Consider the following 18,094-nt stretch of genomic DNA (forward strand, 5'->3'; position numbering starts at 1 on the left):
AGTCCTGAATTTAGAGCTGTGACAGAAGATAGCAAGGGACCAGATGCTCTTTCCCATGTGCTGATTGATCAAATGGGATTTGAGTTTTAATTTCAGAGCCAGAGTTGAATAGGACCTTAGAGAATTGTAACCCAGCGATAAACAACAATTCCTAGATCTTTTTCTGCCATCTTCAGTTCTGGCTTATTTTTTTTCTTTTCTTTTGGGTTTTTTTTTTTTTTTGTCGTGTCTCTTACATCTCATCTTATATAGAATGTCACACCCTTTCTGCAGCAATTCTCTTCTCCCTGATTTTCTTGAGATCCCTCATAATTATGTCACACTCCTCTATCACCCTAGAGAAGCCCTGTCTAATGTAGAATCGCCTGCAGGTTGCGTAGGCTAGGCTGTTTCTGTTGCTTCAGATCACCAATGTGGTATTAGATAGAATTAGCCCAGCATCCTTCCTGATTGATATTCCTGTTCCCTCCTTTGCTCTGACAAGTCAATCATTTTCCCATCAAGCTGTGCCAAAATTAAGATCACGCCAAGCACCCTGTTGTGATGTTTCTGGGATTAAGACTTTTTGAGATAAAATGCTGCTGCTTTTTTTAATTGAATGTATTATTTTGTTTTAATTTTTGAGAGAGGGTCTCATATATCCCAGGATGGCCTTGAACTCACTATGCAGTTAATGACAGTCATGACTTTCTGATCCCAGAGTGCTGGGATTATAGACGTGTGTTACCATGTCTGGTTTATATAGTGCTGGGGACTCTGACCCAGCACTTCCTGCATGCTGGTAAGCAGTCTACTGACTGAGCTATAGCCCCCCCCCCATTGCTGCTGAGACAGTCCCAAGTGCTGTACCACCAAGCACCACAAGCTACTGCTTTTATCCCATCATTCTGAGGAGGAGCCATGGGGTTGTGTGAACTGCTCTGCTTTTGGGGGGCTTAAGCAGGCTCAGTCCTTCTGGGACAGGTGTGTATGGCTCAGCTCTCGCTCTGGTCTGTAGACCAGACAGAGGAGAGGACACAGGTGGGATCCTTCTGCACGGCCTGGAGTTGGTACCTGAGGATGGAATTAGGAGTCCAACATGAGAAGATAGGATCCCTGCCTGCCGTCGTTTGCTTGCCTTCTGGAGTTCCACAGATAGGATGGGGTGGACGAATGAAGCTGAGTTTATCTAGGGCTCCAGGAGTGGCTTCCCTAACCCACTTTCAGTGAACTTCCTGGTCCCTACATCTGGAATCCACAGTGACTGTGCCTGGCTGCTCTTAGCTCAAAGATGAAAAAGAGTTTCTTCTTTCTTTCTTTCTTTCTTTCTTTCTTTCTTTCTTTCTTTCTTTCTTTCATTTTTCCTTCCTTCTTTCCTTCCTTCCTTTCTTCCTTTCTTTTTTTCCAAGACAAGTTTCTCTATGTAGCTTTGAAGCCTGTCCTTGAATTCACTCTGTAGACCAGGTTGACCTCGAACTCACAGAGATCCACCTGTCTCTGCCTCTGAGTGCTGGGATTAAAGGTGCACACCACCATCGCCTGGCTTGATCTCTTCCTGACTGTGCCCTTTAGTGCCCATTCTAGTCACGCATAGTCTTAACAAGCGTGCACACCTAGGTCACCATTCAGGTCTCCGAAGGGCCTTCCCTCCAAGGTCACAGGTAACATTAGCAAGTGTCCTGTGAGAAGGGCTTGGCCTAGTGAATTCAGACCCCCCAGCCCTCCCCACCAAGAGAGGTACAGTCATCTCAGAGTGGACTATCTCCTGGGAAAGTGAGAGGCATTTCCAGGATGCCAGACTACCAACTTCAACCCAAAAAACGGTAACAGGCCAGACTCTGCTGAAAGTCTCCCTTTTCTCCAGACTCTGTGCCTTCTCTTTGGAAGAACAACTCATATCCATGCCTACCTTCCAGTCACTGAAAGCACTACAACCATAAAAGCACAGAAGCCAGCTATGAGGTGGATGTTGCTGTGGAGATGGTGAAGGGAAGGAGGAGCCACACTTGCTAATATCCTCCTCATCTGTCTTTCAGAGTGCTTACCTGTGGAGTGTTTTTCTCAGAAGTTACTTATTTGGGTTGAGTAGATAGGTGAAATCAGTTCTAGCTAAAAGTATAGAGTCAAATTTGAGTTGGAGGCTCCTTTTGTTTTTGAATCATAAATCATCTTCCAAATTGTAATATATCTGAGCATTGACGCTGAAATCTGGTCAAACTACCAAGACACCATGTGCGTGCTCACACGTTATTTCTGTTTGATTCAGCATTCAAGGCTTATAAAATAAAGGCAGTAGGCTGGGGGATGGCTTGCTTGGTAATGTGATTGCTGTACAAGCATAAGGACCCTAGTTCTGGTCCCTAGCACCCATATAAAAGTCTGACACAGCCGGGCGGCGGTGGCGCATGCCTTTAATCCCAGCACTCGGGAGGCAGAGGCAGGCGGATTTCTGTGAGTTCGAGACCAGCCTGGTCTACAAGAGCTAGTTCCAGGACAGGCTCTAAAGCTACAGAGAAACACTGTCTCGAAAAACCAAAAAAAAAAAAAAAAAGTCTGACACAGCAGTGCATGCCTGAAGTCCCAGAGCTGGGTAGGCAGAGACAGGAGCACTCTGGGGCTTTCTGGGTAATTATTCAGTCTAGCCAAATTGATGAGCTCCAGGTAAGCCAGGGAACCTATCTCAAAAATGGAGGTGGTGGGGTCAGCCATTAAGAGTCCTTGCTGCTCTCCCAGGGAACCCCAGTTCAGGTCCCTGCACCCACTTCCAGTGGCCAGGTGGCCCACAACAGCTTGTAACTCTAGTTCTAGGGAATCCGACACACTCTTCTAGCCTTCAATGACGTCTCTGCGTGCATGTGCACACACATAAATAAAATTCTAAAAAGAAAAAGCTAAAGAATGTTTGAGGAAAACACCTGACACTCAAGCTCTAGCCTCTGCATGTGTGTGCACACATGAACACATGTGCACACATGCATTCACAAGTATACACACAAAGTGAAGGTAGTGGACTCTATCAGATTAAAAATTATCTTTGACCCTGCTACTAGCAGCTGTCTCCTTAGATAAAACCTTTTCCTCTGTAGAAAAACAAGCATTAAACATCATTTCTTAGAGTCTTGTGGCTCTGCAGAAGGGGCTCCAGAACTAGAGGTGAACGAAGAGGGAGGAGGGAGTGGGTCTGGGCTGGGGGCGGGCCCCAGACCTCCTGCCTCTACCCCATACACAGCGACTCCGCTTTTATCTCTTTGTTTTGCTCTGGTGTTCTCTAAATTGACTAACTAGGCAGATCTTTCAAATGTAAGTAGTTCACAGCAGCAGGTGTTGTGAAGCCAAGCTGGCTTAAAAGGTCCCGTACAGCCTTGGGCAGGAGAAATAAAAGTCCGTGACAAAGATTTACTTAGAGTTATGGAGGAAAACATCGTGATCAAATCTAGGGCGAGGACCAGGGTTCCACTAAATTGTTTCGGAATTGGGTAAGGAAAACAATGAGCTGGACTTAAATTTTGAAAGCATGCTTTTCACTTGTGATTGAAGCCAGTACTTGGTAATATTTTTTTTTTTTTTTTTGGTTTTTTCGAGACAGGGTTTCTCTGCAGCTTTTTTAGAGCCTGTCCTGGAACTAGCTCTTGTAGACCAGGCTGGCCTCGAACTCACAGAGATCCGCCTGCCTCTGCCTCCCGAGTGCTGGGATTAAAGGAGTGCGCCACCACCGCCCGGCAGTACTTGGTAATATTAAACACATTTGCTTACAGTAAGGAACAGCTTGGTGGCTGCTCGCTCATTCCCTCCAGTGTCCGTTCCGTTCTCTTCTGAGACAGGGTCTCATACAGCCCAGGCTGGCCTGGAACTCACTACGTAGCAGAGGATAACCTTGAACTTCTGGTGCCCCTGCCTCCTGGGTGCTAGGATTATGTGGTACTGGGGATTGAACTTTGGGCTTTGTGTGTGTGTGTGTGTGTGTGTGTGTACGCGCGTGCGCGCGCACACGCGCGCGCGCGCGCTATTATCTGAGCTACATATCTAGCCCTCCATTCATTTTTTGATGCAATTTCTCCAACTAAGGAGTTTGCTGTGGCTGCCTGCAAAGGCCTTGTGATGTTGTAATGACACGAGTGTTAGAAAATCCTGCAGATGCAGAGAACATTTTTTGGTATGTGTCAAAAAGATCATGCTCACTAAAACCAGGCATGGTGGCACACACCTGTAACCCTGGGGAGAGAGGGAAGACACTCCTCATATGGAGGGTGTGCTGTCTGTGTTACCCCAAGCCCCTTGTCTTTTGTGGTGGTGATGAAGAAAAGACAGAAGCCCAGTGTGGCATGAAGCATTGTACACAGCAGGACCATCAGCTTGCCCATCTGTATCAATTTCCTTTAGTTCTGATTGATTTCTTAGCTGAGCTAACTATCCTAATAGATGAAGAAATGCCTCAGGCTTGATTGGTTTCTGACGAGCAGTCTGTTTTCACCTCTCTGGGGCTGGAACTCAAGTTGGTCCCTATCAGCCCAAACCTCAGCTTCAGTAGTTCTGATTCAATACCTGCCTTCTGGCCTCCCAGACTGCCTCCTGCCGTTTTTTCTATTACTTCTAAGCTTTTCTGAGTCATTCTGCCCAATCTCTAAACTTTACCGTTGCTTGCAGTTGGTGACCCACAGGTGGGCACCAAAGTGGGCAGTTTCCCCCACTCTCCCGCCAATGGTTTCCTGTGTTCTCACGAAATCTAATTAGGTCCTGGTGAACGCAGGCCTTTCCTGGCTTTCAGAGTCAAGCATGGAAGCGGGAGACCAGAGGAGGTGACTGCGACCAATGGAGACGGCTGGCTGACGAGCTAGGAGTCGTTCGGAGCGGGAGGGGTGCTCCGGTCTCGTCCATCATCTCTAGGGGACAGCGACTGCTGCCTCAGTTTCCCCTTACCAGAGTAGGAGGCCAGGCCTAGCTGGGGAATTCGAACCCCTAGGGAGGAAGGGGGTGGCGGGAAATGGTGCTTTGCTCGCCCCAGCGACATCAAACCCTCGTTTGGCGTGCGAGGACAATGGCTGTCTTATTTTCTCCATTCGCCGCGCACAATGTCGGATTCTCTCATTCACCCGCGGTGGTGCGAGCGAGGTAATTAGCCAGTGCCATTCAGCGCGGACACTATTGCTATGCGGGGGGAGGGAGGACGGAGGGGGGCTATGAGGACGCCCGCGTTGGCCCGGATTAGCCGCGGGGCGGGGTGTGCAGCTGCGGCCACTTCAAAGGGGCCTGGCGGACCCGACGGGCTGTGGGAACCCGGCCTGCCTCCTGCGGGAGCGCCCGCTGCCTGCGCCTGTACCGCGCACCGAGATCGCGCCTCTAGCGCTCGGGATGCGGAGATCCTGGGCCGAGGCTGTGCGGTGGTGCCGCGGCGGCTGGTGTCGCTCCCCATCACACTCCCACTTTCATCAGGACTTCAAGTGCTTTTCTCCCTTTGAGTCTTGGGAGTCAAAGGGCAAGGGGGGGGGGAGAGAAAGGAGCGAGGGGAGCGAGGGGGATGGGGAGCTTGACACAAAGCAATGACCTCCGAGGAGTGGAGCAGATGGTCCCACTTACTTCTGCGGCTGAGCGAACGAGACTCTCAGGGCCCCCGGCTCGGGCCCTGACCTTGCCCGCCCGCCCCCCGAATGCCTCCACCGGGCCCCCGGGGGGGCTGCGCTCTGAAGGCTCCCCCACCGCCCGCCTGCTGCCCTCTGCGCCTTGCCTTGGGCGCTGGAGTCGGGATACTAGGACCAGCCGGCCTCCAGGAAGAGGTGGGGGCTGGGCTGAGAATCTGCCCTTGTGGCTGTTCTCAAGAACCTGCACAGGGCCAGAGGTACCCACAACCAGTTAAGTATGTGAGTCGTCTCCTGGAGCTTTTGTAAAAACGGATTCTTGTCCCCTTCATCCACCCCAGACCAAGGAATCTCTGGCAGTCGGATACTGCCTTCTGCATTGTTAGGCAGAACTCTGCGTTGTTGGAATCCATAACCAAGTTTGAGTACCGAGATCTGTCCAGCTTTTTAGTTTTCACTGAAGAAGCTTAGGCTGAAGTAGGGGAAACTGTGCAAAAGTGGGGGCTTGAGTGGAAGACAAGATGAGGAAGGCCTGGGGACTTGGTAGCGTGCCTGTGTAGCATGCTTGAAGCTTCATAAACTCTGTGTCATAGTCCATGTCTGTAATCCCAGCACCTGGGAGGTGGAGGCAGAAGGATCGGAAGTTCAAGGCTGACCTCTGCTATATCAAGTTGCAGGCCAGCCTGGCATACAGGAGGCCTTATCTCAAGATGACAAGGAACCGCCAACCTAGACTGTTCTGAGTAGACTGCAGTTTATGAGGACTGACTTGCCTTGTGTCTGTTCCTACAAATAGGAAGGCAAGCTAGTCTGTTCTACATTCTCATGGGACTCACAGCCCACTGATGATGAGGCAGAAAGCTGTGTGGGCACTTGGCTCTGATACAGTTTGATGAGGGCTGGGTGGGAGCTATAGGCAATGCTGTCTTCTTTGGGAGAAGTGGAAGATGGGAAGTGTTTGCAGGGGAAGGTGCAAAATAGTTCTGGGCCAAAAAGAGAGGAAAAGACAAAAAAAAATGTGAGCTTAAGCATCCATGGTATAGCCTGGTCTACATACCCTTTTATACCAGCGCTCACGAGACGGAGGCAAGCCGATGGATCTCTGAGTTTGAGGCCAGCTTCAAACATAGGTCTACATAGAGAGACCATGTCTTTTTTTTTTTTTTTTGGTTTTTCGAGACAGGGTTTCTCTGCAGTTTTTTTTTTTTTTAGAGCCTGTCCTGGAACTAGCTCTTGTAGACCAGGCTGGCCTCGAACTCACAGAGATCCGCCTGCCTCTGCCTCCCGAGTGCTGGGATTAAAGGCGTGCGCCACCACCGCCCGGCAAGACCATGTCTTTTAAGGGGATGGGAGGCTCAGGTTGCTAGGGTGGTGGCTCAGTGCTTAAGAGCCCTTTTTGTTCTTGCAGAGGACCTGGGTTGGGTTCCCTGTACCTTGTAACTAGCCTCAGTTTTAATTCCAGAGGATCTGGTGCCCTCTTCTGGACTCTGAGGTCACCTATTCATACAGGCAAAATACGCATACATATAAAACTAATGAACCTTTTTAAAAAACAAAACAAAAGACTATTCAGGGAAGGAAAACTTATCTCATGTGAGTGCATAAGCTGTCTTTTGAGCATAGAGAGATGCAAGCCCCTGATACAGAAGACCATGAATGTCAATCTAAGAAGAGTTCCCCAGAAAACAGCAACGGAGAGACACTAACAATGCTTTAAGAATGCCGCAGCTTTGGGACATTTGGGAGGAGGGACAGAAGACTGAAAGGGAGAAGGGTGGAGGTGGGTGTGCAGGTGATGAGGCCCTAAGCCAGGGCAATAGAGAAGAGAAGGGAAGATAAGTCGGGATCAGCTAGCCATGGGAGGGAGGGAGGTGGACCCGTGACTCCTTTGCTTATAACCTGGCCTCCTGGCACACGAGGAGGCTATTTGAAAAGTATACAGAAAGAAGAGACTCTCCACTTGAGTAGGTCTGAGGAGTCCTATGACTTCATGGGAAAACTTGCGAACCCCTCTGCACATGGTTCCTAAGGGGTTAGGAGACCTCCAGCTACTGTCCCGTAAGAGCCAAGGAACCCCAGGGTCCTCCCGGGGTTACAGACCTCCTCGTCCTGAAGATAGGTATGGCTGGCTCTAGAGAGTTATTGGGGTGGAGGGCCTACAGGTCTCCATCTGTTGTCTGGTGTCGAGGCACCAGAGATTCCAGGAAACAACCACGTGCTTTGAGATGTAATGCCGAAGTGTCGTTTGCGGGATGGGGAGGGGTACATCGCCTAGTGTCCTAGAATCTTTTTAAGTTTTTAGTTGTGTGTATGTGTGTTCATGAATGCAGATGCTCATGGAGGTCAGAGGCATCAGATCTCTCTTGAGCTATAGTTATGTGATTATAAGATAGGAAACGAACTCAGGTCCTTTGCAAGAACAGTATGTGCTTCTATCCACTAAGCCAACTCTCTAGTCTTTAAGAAAAAAATAAAAGACCCCCAAGGGCTCATGTAGCCCAGGCTGGTCCCAAACTCAAATGTTCAAGAATGACTGTGAACTTCTGGTCTTCCTGATTTCCCACTTGAGTGCTGAGAGTACCTGTCTGTGGTGCTGGGGCTGAACCCAGGGCCTGTGCAGGACAGGCAAGTCCCATTTTAGAATCCTAGATATTCTCTTTTTCTGTTTTAGGTCTGGATCTTGGGTATTACCTTTTGTATCCTCTTCCACATCCATTTTACAAACAAGTAAAAGCCAGGTTGGAATTGAAAGGCTTCACAGCCTGGTCAGAGCCGAGCCTGATCCAGTTCGCCTCTGTTACCTAACCCCACTCCACCAATCCCTACAAATCCTAATATATGGCTCTGGAAATTTGGGGGAAGTGTCTGTTTTTGTTGAGTTGTCCTGGTGGTCATGTGAAAGCAATTTACTTAATAGCTCCAGCCTGGGCCCCCTAACCAGACGCCCTTCCGGGAGGTGAGGGAGATCCGGTGTCCGGACCAGAACAACGGAAGTTAAGGATATGGTGGGACCCGGCAGGTTTACATAAGGAAGATTGGTGACCCTGACACACAGTCTGCATAGAGAGGCTGCGCTGGACCTGGGCATTTTCAAATCCAAAGCAGAGATTCATTTCTAGGTCCACTCCTACCCCCTGACCGGCACCACAGGCTGCACTTGGCACCTTGAAGGTTATATCAGGGTAACACTTTGTAACTCCACAGCCTTCACTCCCCAGTCGCACTGAGGGAAAAGCAAAAGCAAAAACAAAACAAAACAAAACAAAAACTGAGGCACAGACAAGTACTTTGACTTGGCCATGATTGTGGAAGCAGTTATTTGAAGAATTGGGTGGAGCCTCCCTCTCCTGCCGTAGAAGCCCCTGGCATTTCACCATGCTTTGCCCTCCCAGTCTGAGGAAAAAAGACTCCTCCATTTGTATATCCTACTGGGGTATTCTGGGCCTCCCCACTCTAGAAAGATCGGTACCTCAGATTTTCTGATGTGGGAAGAACGGGACTTGCTTAGGAAAGAGCCACCTGGGACACACACACATCTTGGCTATTTATTTACCTGTGTTAATAGAATTTAGGGGCAATTAGTGTGGTGATAACACCACCTTATCAGGGTGCTTTTCTGCATTAGTTACACTCTATAAAACCCCCAAACCCTGGGGCAGTTAGACTGAAGTGGAGCTGGCTGTGTGTGGGTAGCTCTATAGTGATCCGGAGAGACGGCGGGGTCTAAGACGCAGGGCACCCTGTGCCTTCCTGTGGACTTGCCAGTCCTATGTGAGCAGCACGGGAATGTGCCCTTTCTTACTGAGGGCAGCTGTGCTGCTGGGAAGGAGCTCGGAATTTGGAGTCAGCCCACCTTGAGTTCAAAATGAAAATGAAGAAACACTTGCCTTAATTCCAGTGATTATCTATGTGCCCTTGATCAAATTCTCAGCTTCTCTAGAAAAGCTGGGAAAACCCTACCTAACGTGGTTATCATGCTAACGTAAGAAATATAGGCCTGGTTTTGTGTGTGTGTGTGTGCGTGTGCGTGTGCGTGTGTACGTGTACGTGTATGTGTTTTGTTTGTTTGAAGACAGGTTTTCTAGGTGTAGCTCTGGCTGTCCTGGAACTCACTCTGTTGACCAGGCTGGCCTTGAATTTAGAGATCCACTTGCCTCTGCCTCCTGAGTGCTGGGATTAAAGGTGTGCCATTGGCTCTCAGGGCCTGTTTTTAGGGTCATGTTTTAAAATCTTTGTTTCACATGTCTGAGTGTTTTGCCTGCGTACCATGTGTCTGTCTGGTACTCTCAGAGGCCAGAAGAGGGACATTGGATCCCCTGCAGCTATAGACTATTGTGAGCCACAAGATGGGTGCTGGACATCAAACCTGGCTTCTTGGAAGAGTAGCCAGTGCTCTTACCAGTAAGCCATCTCGTTTCTGTGACAGCGTATAAGACCATGATGATTTTACTAGGTTCTTTTCAGAGTGTGGCGGCAATGTCTAAGAACAGTGCTCAGGGGCGGGGTCGCTTTGTTCCTGGGATGCCAGCGAGTCTGATGTTGGCATTTCCTTTCAGTGTGTGTGTGTGTGTGTGTGTGTGTGTGTGTGTGTGTGTGTGTGTAATGAATGTTCATGGTGGGCTCAGCAGGTCTATTGTGTGACTGGGACAGGTGACTGGACTTCCTGAACCAAACCCTAGGACATGGGTTCACCTGATATGTGGCATGAGAACAGGACAAAACACTTGAAATTGGGTATGCTTTTGAAACCCCAGCTGTGGTAGAAGGAACACAGGGAGCAGGAGTTGGGGTAGGGGTGGGGCTTCCTTACATTTCCTCCTTCACCTTCCCCACCCCAGTGCTCCAGAGGCCACCACCACGTGTCACATCCCCCTCCCCCGTTAGGCACACATACTTAATAGGCAAGCACACCCTCTCCAGGCTTACTTCACACCCTCCATGGGAGGCTGGAAGTGGAGGAGAAGGTGTCTAGGAAAGAGCTGGAGCCTCCAAACGTCCTGGCTAAGTAATTAAAAGTAGGGCTTAGAGGCTTTATTCCCCTTGGCCCCAGCCTCTGGGATCCCCTGCCATCCTGCCTTTGACCTATTGTGGTATCAAAGTTTGGAAGTTCCCCCAGTCTTCCAGCAGCCAGTAGCTGGACGCACAGACGTTCCTAGGGAGAACGCAGCCCCTCCACACACCATCCCACACCACCGCTCCCCTTCCAGGCCCCCATCTGTCAGAGGCGGCTGCAGAGGGGTGAGCTGTGGATTTATGGCTGGGGACTTGAAAGACAAAGTTGCCTTTTGTGTTGGAATTGGAGCCAGGGTAGGGGAGATTGGTGAATCGGTGGTGGAGCCAGGGGGTGAGAGAGAGAGCCTGGGGTTCAGGGGCCCAAGAAAGGGTCAGGAGCTCGAGGAGGCCGATGAAGGGATGCCGAGGCTTCTTAGCAGTGTCACCTGGCAAAAGCTAGCCAGCAAAGCCCAGCAGGCTTCTGAGCCAACCACAGTCTTAGGAAGCTGTCTGTAGGTCCATCTGCCCTCCTCTGCTAATTCCAGCATCCACACGGCCCTTCCCACTTCCGAGTGCACTTCTGGATTCAGAGCCCCAGCTCCACCCACAGCAAAGTCTCCAGGACTACTGAGTCGTGCTTCTGACCATCTTGATGACCACAGCTGGTCAGGGCGTATTGCTCCTTGACAGAGCTAAAGTCAAGGGGGGTCCGGATGATGGGGAAACGTGAACAGTGTTAGGGGTGAGCCTGGGCCCCATAACTGTGTTTAAAGGCCAGTACTTCCCACCCCTGGGGTAAGGGCAGCAGGAGCAATACCCCCGCTGCCCCAGGACCCCGGGTTTCTCACCATCTCTGCCCTCCCTTCCCTAGTCTTTTTAGAATGGGACATTTACAGAGGTATCCTGGGATAAAGAACGCGTGAGGTGGACACAGCTCCTTGCCCTTCAGCGTCCAGATTCACTAGGCTTCACTGCTGATTCTGCTGAACAGGTCTGGACTGAGGCCAGAGTCGCCCTCGGTGCCTAGTTCAGCAGGTGTTTTAACTACGCCTCAGAGAGCCACATCCAACGCTGGGAATGAGCCTGGCCAATAAAGGCATGAGTTTATGGGCTTCGTAAACATTTTACTAGAGAAATCAAGGCCTCGATTACCCAGCGGCCTCTTCCAACTGACAGCTTGCCTCTGTGAAACCTCCCAGCAGAAGTCAGATAGAAGAGACCACACTCTGGTTAATGCCCTGTTGTCTCCCACCCAAGAACCCCCTCCCCATTCTCCATCCTCCTGCAAATTCTCTGCAGTCCCATCTCCAGGAGGCTGCATCTGCCTTGTCCTCTCCAGTGAGAGTCTCTACCCTGGGTGGAGTCATTTGCCTCCAGCCTTGTTCTTCCGTTACCTGGGAGCTCTCTCTTAGCTCCGTTCTCCTGATCCCAGCAGCAGGGAGCAGCAGGCCCAGTGAAGGAAGCACACCTGTTTTATTAAAAAACAAAACCAAAAAAACAACAGAAATTCTGAGGACCAGGTGGAAGGCACAAAACTCTCCTCCCAGCACTTGGGAGGCAGAGGCAGGTAGATCTCTGAGTTTGAGGCCATTACTTCCCACCCCTGGGAAGTGAGTTCAAAGTCATTCAGAGCTACATAGTGAGATCCTGTCCCAAAACAAACAAACAAAAAAGCCAACAAAAAAGAAGTTCTGGGAGGTCGTCTCACTTGCCCAAACTCTCAGAGTTCATAACAGTGGGCTAAAGTTGGGCTGAACTTTGAACTCAGTTCTGGTGATTCTAGAGTCTTCTGTGATGCCTGTACTGCTACCCTAAAAAGTTCTTAGCAAATATTTCCTGATTTGGGGCAGGACAGAATCTTGCCATGTGAAGCATCGTGGCTCACAGGTCAGCCCACCAAATGTGGCTCTTGTCCTCTGTTTCTGTGTTCATATAGCCAAGAGGGGGCAAGCTGTGAGAAAGAGGGGCAGGACAGGAGTGAAGAGGGAGAGCAGGGGTCCTTTTTGACGGTGCAGCAGTGAGTTAGGGAAACAGAGAAGCAGTTAGGGCTCTGAAGCCTTGAGATGAGCACTAGCGATAGAACTTTGTGATGGCCTCCTGCTAGCCAGTGGCCAACCTATGGCTGTGGAACATTTGAAAAGTGGCAGTAAGTCAAGCAACAGAATTTACTCTTTTTTTGAGACAGGGTTTCTCTATGTAGCCCTGACCATCCTGGAACTCACTTTCTCACTTTGTAGACCAGGCTGCCCTTGAACTCATATATATATATACAAATAGTGTGTGCACTATTTTATGTAAAAAACATGAGCATGGATGTGTGCTATTTGCAGAGGGCTCTGGAACTGATCCTTCATGGGTTCCCAGACATGACTTACTGAAGAATGCAGTTCTAGAGGAAAGTTTGAAGCAATGGGTAGCAGTGCCTAGGGTGCAGGCATGTGCTTGGTGTAAGCAAAATGTTATTAGTGTCTACGTTGCCTGAGGAGGAGCTGGGTTTCCAGATGTTGTGTGCCCTAATCCTTGACAGTGATAGATCGGTAGGGAGATGGCGTTTGTGTGTGTGTGTGTGTGTGTGTGTGTGTGTGTGTGTTTAGACTTCGGGATCTTTGGATCAGTCTTCACAGTGATCCCCTCTTGAACGAGTGCATGAGAACGGGGCAGTGAGCTCTCAGAAACCTCCCTCCACCCCAGCTACTAACTCTGGCGAAGTCTAAGTTTTCCAAATATGTCCACAGCTCTTTTTTTTATCATCACACATCAGATAGTAATGTGGCTGCAGCCAAAGGTGGGAGACTTGAGCTTCATTCCCAGTGCTCTGCCTTAACCTTTCACTGCCCCCCATGTCCCCCTGGAGCCTGGCTAATCAAATCCAGGCCTGACCTCTGCAAAGGCCCTGGACCAGGTAATAAGTTCCCCTCTTGGAGCTGCTGTAGATCTGGTTCTCTGGAGACCCTGTCCCTCTGGGTGATTTATAGGGGTGTCCGGGACCATTTCCTGTCATTTCTATTCCCTTCCAACCTAGGATTGCTGGCCTTACTTTCGGCCCCTCTTGCCTCTGCCATAACCTGCTGTATCCATGGAGGGTGAGTCACAGGGGAGCTGGAAGACCCTTTCACAAGTGCACAGGGATAGGGTGCTTGCTTTCTCCTTTTCCCTGTTGCTTCCTTTTGGCCCTCACACCTGGCAGGCTCCCACCCACTTCCTTACCTCCTCTGTCACCCAGCGAAGGAAAGAACCCAGACCTGTCCTCAGAGGACTGAGAAGTGTAGAAGTGGACGCATCAACTGCCAGGGCCATAGCACACTGGGTAATGGGTAGAAGCTAACGCAGGTCATGGTCATCGACCACACATAGCCTCTGTGATGACCTTATTTTCATTTTTGATTCAGAATCCCACTGTGTAGCTCAAGCTGTTCTTGAATTCATGATCACCCTGCCTCAGCCTCCTGAATACCTGGACTACAGATGTACGCCACCACACTGGGCTAAGAACAGGTTTCTGTGGGGGTGTGGTAGCTCATGCCAATACCTGGGAGACCTCAGAAGGAAGATTACATTGAGTTTGAGGTCGACCTGGGCTACATAGCAAAACTTTGTCTTAAAAAAAAGTACAGAACAAACAAACAACACACACACACACACACACACACACACACACACACACACGACTTGTGAACCAAATATGCTCTACCCTGACACTAGAGGAGCCCAAAAGCCTGTATGTAACAAGTCTTTCTCTGTCCCTCCAACCAGCTTCCAAATAATAACATGGAGACTTTTTATTAATTATGAAAACTCAGCCTATAGCTTAGGCTTGTTCCTGTCTAGCTCTTGTAACTTAATTAACCCATTTAATTAATCTACTTTCTGTCATGTGGCATTATCTCTCTTCCATCTTGCCCTTCCTATTTCTTCTCCTGGTCTCCTGGCATTCCTTGCAGGTCTAGATTCATCTCCTACTTCCTCTCTCTCTGCCCAGAAGTCCTGCCTATACCTCCTGCCTGGCTATTGGCCATTCAGCTCTTTATTAAACCAATCACAGCAATGTATCATGTACAAACACCATGTACAAACATCTCACAACAAACAAACAACACACAAGACTTATGAACCAAATATGTTCTGCCCTGATACAAGAGGAACCCAAAGCCTGTTTGAGGGCCATGAACGCCTTGAAGGTTCTGGGACTCCAGCTAAGCTGAGTAAACTGACCTGGAGACTGTGGTAGAGGTTAGCACAGAATCTGAGGGTCCTGAGGACACCTACCTCTCCATGTATGCTGCATAAACTAGATCACTCAGCAAGCCCCAGGCTGACCAAAGAGTAAGTGAAGGCCAGGAAGAGGAGAGGGAAGCAGGAGGTTTGGTGAGAAGAGTACACCTGATAGCCCGCTGGACTGCCTGGGTGAAGCTGAAGCTGACCAGGCTGGAGAGATGGTCCAGTTGAGAGCACTGGAGGCTCATCCAGAGGACCCAGGTTTACTTCCCAGCACCCACATGGCGGCTCATAACTATCTGTAAGTCCACTTCCAGGGGATCTGATTCCCTCTTCTGGTCTATTTGAGGAACATAGATGCAAGCAAAATACCCATACACATAAAATTAGAATAAATAAATAATATATATTTTGTTTGTTTTCTCGAGACAGGGTTTTACTTTGTAGCCCATGGCTATTCTGAAACTCCCTCTGTAGACCAGACTGCCCTCAAAGTCACAGAGATCCAGTTGCCTCTGCCCCCGAATGCTGGGATTAAAAGCGTGTGCCACCACCACCCAGCCAAAATAATATCTTTAAGAAGAAGAGGAAGAGGAGGAGGAAGAAGAATAAGATGAAGAGGAAGGAGGAGGAGCCTGGTTTAATGTACAGTCTGCTGCAGGGGTTCCTGGCCTTGGAGAGAGAGAAAAACTGGCTAGGGTAGTAAGGACACCCCTGCAGAAGGCCTGGGCTTCAGTGCCCCCCCTTTTAATATTTATTTATTTATTTATTTATTATATATACAATATTCTGTCTGTACATCTGCAGGCCAGAAGAGGGCACCAGACCTCATTACAGATGGTTGTGAGCCACCATGTGGTTGCCGGGAATTGAACTCAGGACCTTTAGGAAGAGCAGGCAATGCTCTTAACCACTGAGCCATCTCTCCAGCCCCTTCAGTACCCCTTTTACAAGACAAAAGGATTCACTTCAAAATGGGTTTCGAGCATTTTTGTACAAGCAAAGCAACCCTTCAGAATAAGTGTGTCAGTAAGACAACACACAGGGTCCACCAGGTCTCCTCCAATGAAGGCAGTGAGGGCTAGGAGGGCCCCAGGGAACCTCTATGGGTTCAGTGACTCTACTGGGGTGAGGACTGATTCTTTGCCACGCACTTCCAGCACTGGTATCCGTACCCAGCATCTTCATATTCAGCCTCGCTGTGCTGATAGTGTCCTTCTAAGGTTGGGCGTTTGAGGGAGGGCTGCCCCATAAAGGCCAGACTCTGCCATCCCAGCACCCAGACCTAAAAAGCAGCAGCTTCTTCTGTCTCTCCTCGAACCAGTTCTAGGGCCTCCAGGGAGTCCAGCCTGGGGCCTAAAGGCACAAAAGACTTGATTCAGTAATGAGGAAGCATCTGTAGGGATGGAGGCCTAGGGAGATACAGCTCCTCTCCAGCTGAAGGACACCAGCTCCTATTTAGGCAGGGTCTGGGTGAGGGAGCAAGACAGCAACACTGGAGCCTGGATACTCGTTCCCCCACCCCCAAGGTCTATCTCTAGTCCTGTCTTCCTGGAGGTTGGACTAGACAGAACCCTAGAGACTTTTCAACCTCCACTCCTGAGCCCCTGGGTTGACCTACAGGCCTTTGGCCAAGGACAGCCTTTGGCCTGAGGCAGGGCAGGCTGACCTCTGGATGCTCCCTGGGGATCCTCTCATCCAGCCTGATGGGGGCCCCAGCTGGACCACTTGCCCTTCCCTCTCAAACCCAGGCTCCAAAGTCCTGTCCACAAGAGCTTTACCCACAGGGAGACACTCATGATTGATCACCAGCACAACACCAGAAACACATACTGGCTACAGTAGCTGGCAGATCAAACCCCTACTGTTGTCCAGACGGGGACAGTCAGGCCAGATACAGGAGACAGAGCCAGGCTTCCCAGCAAACACTCAGCCCGGAACACATGTACAAGAAGCTGTGCACACCCATCCACCACACTCCCAGGAGGCCTTCAGAGAGGAGGAGGCTGGGCAGGGGATTTTTATGCATGTTTATATTTAATGAACCACATGCAAATGAGATGGAGAATGGCCACAAAGGAGCCAGCCCCTAGAGACTCTCGAGGAAGGCACAAAGGCTTGTCCTCATCCTTGCAAGCTGCTGAGCTGCCATGGAGTCCAGAGCAGGACTGTGGATTGAGGGAGCCTGAGAGAGGACGTTGGAGCCATGAGGAGGGCTGTCCAGGCATGCCAGGGAGCCTAGAGCAGGGACAGCCAGCAACAAGCTGGGTCCCTGCTGCTGGGGGGGGGCTCCTTCTGGGAGGGCGGGAGCCACTGCCCCAATTGATGGAGTGCCAGAGGGGAGGGGCCGCAGCTTGGACAGATGGTGTACCGCCTTCCTGCACTTGAAGCAAAGTGGATTTTAATGAAATCTCAGTCCGGGTGCTGAAGCTGGGAGCTTGTATGGGAGGGGCCTTTCCCCAGGTTTGCAGTGTGGGGCCTGAGCCAGGGTGGGAGCAGGGTGGGAGGAACACTTAACCAGCTGGGGGTACAAGGGGGCACCATGGCCCCCTCTGTAGATCAGAGTTTAAGTGTGAGTCTGATCCCCAAAAGGTGGGGAGGGGGTCCTTGAATATTTATGACACATTGAAATGTAGATTGGTAGGTTTGACAGTCTTCTGAGAGGCCTGTCACCTTGCATGGATACACTACCCTCTTGGGGCGCTTGTGGAAACCACAGAACTGCATGTTGGGGGAGAGGACAAGGAAGGAAAGAATAGAAAGCCACTGGGCCCTGGTAGGGAAGAGGCTGGCCAAGCTACTATTGACAATGTCCCTCCAAGGTGACAGTGGTGAACCGGTTCACTCTCTGGGCCTCAGTTTCCAGTTCTGTAGAATGTGGCACATACTGCTCAGGTAACAGCAGATAAAAAAGACAGTAGCCAGTCTGGAAGAAGTGCCTTTCTCTAGGTGACTTTCACAAATGATGTCCGGGAGACCCTTTCCTCCCGGGGAAGCCTCCACAGCCCACACACACATACCTCCTTAGAGTTTTAGTGCTCTGTTCTGGTTTTCTTGTTTTGTTTTTTTTTTTATTGGAAACAAGGTTTCTCTGTGTAGCAGGTTGTTCTGGAACTCGCTCTGTAGACCAGGCTGGCCTCGAACTCACAGAGATCCACCTGCCTCTGCCTCCCGAGTGTTGGGATTAAAGGCGTGCGCCACTGCCCAGAAAGCTTCATCATTCTGGAGTTGGCCTTCCAGGCATGTTCACCCTACAAGCCAAGGGAGGCCATAAATACAGTCCAGCCAATGTTGTAAATGTATTTAAAATATTATGAATTTTTTCTTTCTGCCTT

At 50.0% G+C, this 18,094-nt stretch overlaps 1 protein-coding gene across 1 annotated transcript in view; it reads left to right on the forward strand.

Annotated features, from left to right (window-relative positions):
- Igdcc3 (immunoglobulin superfamily DCC subclass member 3) overlaps positions 1–18,094 on the forward strand; it is a 44,508-nt gene that overhangs the window by 16,581 nt on the left and 9,833 nt on the right. The gene's annotated exons all lie outside the window — the stretch shown is intronic.

This window comes from Arvicola amphibius, chromosome 3 (assembly GCF_903992535.2).
Source record: "Arvicola amphibius chromosome 3, mArvAmp1.2, whole genome shotgun sequence".
Lineage (NCBI taxonomy): Eukaryota > Metazoa > Chordata > Mammalia > Rodentia > Cricetidae > Arvicola > Arvicola amphibius.